The sequence below is a fragment of the Cicer arietinum genome, chromosome 3 (genome assembly GCF_000331145.2).
Source record: "Cicer arietinum cultivar CDC Frontier isolate Library 1 chromosome 3, Cicar.CDCFrontier_v2.0, whole genome shotgun sequence".
Lineage (NCBI taxonomy): Eukaryota > Viridiplantae > Streptophyta > Magnoliopsida > Fabales > Fabaceae > Cicer > Cicer arietinum.
Window position 1 is genome coordinate 44,877,567 of NC_021162.2, and position 5,489 is coordinate 44,883,055.

Below are 5,489 nucleotides of genomic sequence, written 5' to 3' on the forward strand. Positions count from 1 at the left end.
CATTGCATTTTATTGTGATTGTTTTGTTGTGATTAATATGTATCGTGTGTGGTGATAATTTCTCTTAGACGATTTGATGTTATAGTGAAATTTGGTGATTTTCCTTTAGTGATTTTGACTTTTTAATGTGATATTTTCTTGATGGAATGTTTGTGTAATGATACGGTTCTATTATGATTGTTTGTGTGTTCTTCTTACTTGTGTTATATTGTCATCATGATTTCGAAACTCACCTCCTTCGTTGTTTGTGTTTGACTGGTTTGGCCCTGTGTTTGCAAAATCGCAGTTGTTACAGGTTAATGAATCTTGAAGTTCATGTTTGGGAGGAACCATGCTCTAATAGGTGATACAGGTTAATGAATCTTAGAAGTACTAGTATGTAATGAAATTAAATCAAGTAATAATACTTAAATCAAACTTATTGAGATTACATTATTTTAATGGAGTAATTTTATAGAAATATGATATAAATTATTATATATATTATTTTGGGGTTTAGGGTGTCACATTAGTGGTATCAGAGCAGGTCTGTCCAATCAGGCCGAGTGGGTTGAGTGTCGACTCAATGTGAGTCGAATGTCAGTCGTGTCAATTGTGTTTTCTTGTGTAATAATTATATTCACTATGATGGTTTTCTCGTTATATTATTGTGTTAAGTGTTATATGCTTTTGTATTATTATACATTTTTTCGAGATTATTAGTTAACTGTTTATTATTTTCTTACTCTTATTCTGTTATGCCTTTTAAATTCCTACCTAAGTGAGTAAATAAACCATGAAATTACTTGTTAAGATTTGAGTTAATTTTAATTGTTGACAAGATTATGTTAGTTACTTGTTGCTTATTGCTATCTACCGAACTATGACTTTTGCACTCTTGTTTTATGTGAATAGTTGGAAATAATGATTTTGATGGACTAGCTATATGTTTCAGGGTATTAATCTTATTCACGTAATCTTAATGATCAAATGTCAGACCTCATGTTTTAAAGTTCCATTTTCACACTTAATCAATTTAAAATATTTAGTATTGATATGAATCTGTTTAAAGTGTTGATCTAATAACTAATTGATTGAAACATTGATTTCCGTATAATTATATGTTTAAAACTTCAAGTATTGACTTTTACTACGTACAAATTATTATTATTTTTGTTGAAACTCAATTTAGAGAAAAAAAAAAGATGTTTCATTCTAAACTTTGAGTTAGATAGGAAATATGTCACTTATGTTTAAAGTTTTAATTTTAACTAAAAAATTCATATTTTTATTTTATGTTGGCTTGTGTTAAGAAAAAAAAAATCGATTTTAAATTGTGAATGTTAACTTTAAATCACATGAAAGTGTTGATGGTTGTATCTAGATGAGTAGAGTTTTGATATTGGTTTAAAAACAATTTAGAATGTTCGTCATGATTTTAAATAGTATGAAATTCATATTATTAGCAATAGTAATTCTTGAATATTAGTCGGGGGTGTCTTGTCTTTTTTAAGTATTTTATGTAGCGAAACACATATATTCAATTACGACGCACTAGTTAATAGGTGTGATCATACCAGCAGTAATGCGCCAGATCCCATCAGAACTCCGCAGTAAAACGTGCTTGGGCAAGAGTAATACTAGGATAGATGACCTCTTAAGAAGTTCTCGTGTTGCACCTTTTTGTTAATTTAATTTAATTTTGACCTTTTAACATGGTTGTTTTTATTTGTTTTAGGAAATATAAAGTTATTTGTTATTTAGAAAACAAAAAATATGGTTAGAATGGATTTCAATTAGTCGGGGGTGTCTTGTCTTTTTTATGTATTTTATGTATTGAAATGCATATATTCAACTACGACACACTAGTTAACAGTAGCAATCATACCAACACTAATGCACTGAATCCCATTAGAACTCCGCTATCAAGCGTGCTTGGGAGAGAGTTGTACTAGGATGGGGACAACATGGGAAGTGCTCGTGTTGCACATATTCTTTTTTTAATTTATGTTGGATTTTCTAGCCAATTTACGGAGCAACACGGGTAAGTTGACAAGAAAGCGATTTAATAGTGGTTCTTTTTATTTGTTCTAGCAAATATATGGTTAGTTGTTACTTAGAAAAGAAAATAAATGGTTGGAACGAATTTCAATTAGTCGGGAGTGACTTGTCTATTTTATGTAGCAAAACACATATATTCAATTACAACGCATTTGTTAACATGTGCGATCATACAAGCACTAATGCATCGGATCCCATTAGAACTGTGCAGTTAAGCTTGCTTGGCTGAAAGTAGTTCAAGGATGGGTGACCTCTTGGGAAGTGCTCGTGTTGCACCTTTTTTTTAGTTTATTTTTGATTTTATTGTCCATTTTTCGGAGCAACACGGGTAAGTTGACAAGAAAACGACTTTAGCACGTTTCTTTTTATTTGTTCTAGGAAATATAAAGTTATTGTTTATTTAGAAAACAAAATATATGGTTGGAACGGATTTCAATTAGTTAGGGGTGTCTTGTCTATTTTTTGTATTTTATGTAGCGAAACACATAAATTCAATTACGACGCACTAGTTAACAGGTGCGATCCTACCAGCACTAATGCACCGGATCCCATCAGAATTCCGCAATTAAGGGTGCTTGAGTGAGAGTAGTACTAGGATGGCTGACCTCCGAGGAAGTCCTCGTGTTACACCTTTTTTTGAATTTAATTTAGATTTTCTAGCCAATTTTCGGAGCAACACGGGTAAGTTGACAAGAAAGCGATTTTAGCGTGGTTCTTTTTATTTGTTCTAGGAAATATAGGGTTATTTGTTATTTTTATATAGGGTTATTGGTTCTTTTTATATATGGTTGGAACGGATTTCAATTAATCTGGGGTGTCTTGTTTACTTATTTTGTGTAGCGAAACACATATATTCAATTACGACGCACAAGTTAACTGGTGTGTTCATACCAGCACTAATGCACTGGATCACATAAGAACTCTGCAGGTAAGCGTGCTTGGGCGAGAGTAGTACTAGGATGGGTGAATTCATTCAAATTCCTCGTGTTGCACCTTTTTTTAATTTATTTTAGATTATCTAGCCAATTTTCGGAGCAACACGGGTAAGTTGGCATGAAAGCGATTTTAGTGTGGTTCTTTTTTTTCTTGTTCTATGATATATAAGGTTATTTGTTCTTTAGAAAACAAAATATATGGTTGGAACGGGATTTCAATAAGTCGGGGGTGTCTTGTCTTTTTATGTTTTTTATGTAGAGAAACACATATATTCAATTACGACGCGCTAGTTAACATGTGCGGTCATACCAGCACTAATGCACTAGATCGCATCAGAACTCCGCAGTTAAGCGTGCTTGGTCGAGAGTAGTACTCGGATGGGTGTCCTCCTGGGAAGTCCTCGTATTGCACCTTTTTTTTTAAATTTATTTTGGATTTTCTAGTCATTTTATGTAGCGTAACGCATATATTCAATTACGACGCACTAGTTAACATCTGCAGTCATACCAGCACTCATGCACCAGATCCCATCAGAACTCCGCAGTTAAGCGTGCTTGAGCGAAAGTAGTACTTTCCTGGGAAGCCCTCGTGTTGCAACTTTTCTTTAATTTATTTTGGATTTTCTAGCCAATTTTCTTAGCAACACGGGTAAGTTGACAAGAAAGCGATTTTAGCGTGGTTGTTTTTATTTGTTTTAGGAAATATAAGGTTATTTGTTTTCTAGAAAACAAAATATATGTTTGGAACGGATTTCAAAAATTCGGGGGTGTCTTGTCTTTTTTATGTATTTAATGTAGCGAAACGCATATATTGAATTACGACGCACTAGTTTACATGTGCGATCATACCAGCACTAATGCACTGAATCCCATTAGAACTCAGCTGTCAAGCGTGCTTGGGCGAGAGTTGTACTAGGATGGGTCACCTCATGGGAAGTGCTCTTGTTGCACTTTTTTTTTTTAATTTATTTTGGATTTTCTAGCCAATTTTCGGAGCAACGTGGGTAAGCTGACAAGAAAGCGATTTTATCGTGGTTCTTTTTATTTGTTCTAGGAAATAAAAGGTTATTTGTTATTTATAAAACAAAATATATGGTTGGAACGAATTTCAATTAGTCGGAGGTGTCTTGTCTTTTTTATGTATTTTATGTAGCAGAACTCATATATTCAATTACGACGCACTAGTTAACATGTGCGATCATACCAACACTAATAATCCCGATCCCATCAGAACTCCGCAGTTAAGCTCGCTTGGGCGAAAGTAGTACTAGGATAGGTGACCTCCTGGGAAGTCCTCATGTTGCACTTTTTTTTTAAACTTATTTTGGATTTTCTAGCCTATTTTTGGAGCAACAGGAGTAAGTTGACGAGAAAGCGATTTTAGCGTAGTTGTTTTTACTTGGTCTAGGAAATATAAGGTTATTTGTTCTTTAGAAAACAAAATATATGGTTTGAATGGATTTCAATTATTCGGGGGTGTCTTGTCTTTTTTATGTATTTTATGTAGTAAAACGCATATATTCAATTACGACGCACTAGTTAACAGGTGCGATCATACCAGTACTAATGCACCGGATCCCATCACAACTCTGCAGTTAAGCGTGCTTGGGCGAGAGTAGTACTAGGATGGGTGTCCTCCTTGGAAGTCCACGTGTTGCACCTTTTTTTTTTTTAAATTTATTTTGGATTTTCTAGTCAATTTATGTAACGAAATGCATATATTCAATTACACGCACTAGTTAACAGATGCGGTCATACCAGCACTAATGCACTAGATTCCATCATAACTCTGCTGTTAAGCGTGCATGGGCGAGAGTAGTACTATCCTGGGAATTCCTCGTGTTGCACCTTTTCTTTAATTTATTTTGGATTTTCTAGCGAATTTTCGGAGCAACCCGTGTATGTTGACAAGAAAGCGATTTTAGCGTGGTTGTTTTTATTTGTTTTAGGAAATATAAGGTTATTTGTTATTTAGAAAACAAAATATATGGTTGGAACAGATTTCAATTAACTGGAGGTGTCTTGTCTTTTATGTATTTTATGTAGCGAAACGCATATATTCAATTACGACGCACTAATTAACAGGTGCGATCATACCAGCACTAATGCACCGGATCCCATCAGACCTCCGCAGTTAAGCGTCCTTGGGCGAGAGAGAAATTTGTAGTAAAGTGATCGATCCTCATAAATTACTGACATTGCAGAGCGAAATTGTTGTTACTTTGTGTGAGCTTGAAATGTATTTCCCACCTTCGTTTTTTGATATAATTGTTCACCTTATTGTTTATCTTGTTAAAGAGACACCACTTTGTGGCTAGCTTATATGAGATGGATGTATCTGATAGAACGATATATGAAAATATGAAAAGGGTACGTGAAAAGTAGAAGTCGACCAGAAGGTATTATTGCTGAGCAGTTCATTGTTAGAGAAGATGTTGAATTTTGTGCTGAAGATCTTCCCAATGTTGAATCCATCGGGCTTCCCATGTCTTGTCATTCGGGAAGAATAACTGG

General features: G+C 34.2%; 2 non-coding genes and 8 pseudogenes across 2 annotated transcripts; all 10 read left to right on the top strand.

Annotated features, from left to right (window-relative positions):
• The first annotated feature begins 1,542 nt into the window (after window positions 1-1,542).
• Window positions 1,543-1,661, top strand: LOC113786005 (5S ribosomal RNA; annotated as a pseudogene).
• A 539-nt stretch (window positions 1,662-2,200) lies between these two features.
• On the top strand, window positions 2,201-2,319 carry LOC113785880 (5S ribosomal RNA; annotated as a pseudogene).
• Window positions 2,320-2,554: 235 nt separating this feature from the next.
• Window positions 2,555-2,673, top strand: LOC113786006 (5S ribosomal RNA; annotated as a pseudogene).
• Window positions 2,674-2,917: 244 nt separating this feature from the next.
• LOC113786018 (5S ribosomal RNA) lies at window positions 2,918-3,036 on the top strand (annotated as a pseudogene).
• A 235-nt stretch (window positions 3,037-3,271) lies between these two features.
• LOC113785887 (5S ribosomal RNA) lies at window positions 3,272-3,390 on the top strand. The gene has a single exon (XR_003472070.1). It is a non-coding gene; the product is annotated as a 5S ribosomal RNA (ribosomal RNA).
• A 79-nt stretch (window positions 3,391-3,469) lies between these two features.
• Window positions 3,470-3,576, top strand: LOC113785879 (5S ribosomal RNA; annotated as a pseudogene).
• Window positions 3,577-3,810: 234 nt separating this feature from the next.
• LOC113786009 (5S ribosomal RNA) lies at window positions 3,811-3,929 on the top strand (annotated as a pseudogene).
• A 236-nt stretch (window positions 3,930-4,165) lies between these two features.
• On the top strand, window positions 4,166-4,284 carry LOC113786020 (5S ribosomal RNA; annotated as a pseudogene).
• A 235-nt stretch (window positions 4,285-4,519) lies between these two features.
• LOC113786024 (5S ribosomal RNA) lies at window positions 4,520-4,638 on the top strand. Its single transcript, XR_003472176.1, has one exon. It is a non-coding gene; the product is annotated as a 5S ribosomal RNA (ribosomal RNA).
• An 81-nt stretch (window positions 4,639-4,719) lies between these two features.
• Window positions 4,720-4,826, top strand: LOC113786027 (5S ribosomal RNA; annotated as a pseudogene).
• Window positions 4,827-5,489: the final 663 nt, after the last annotated feature.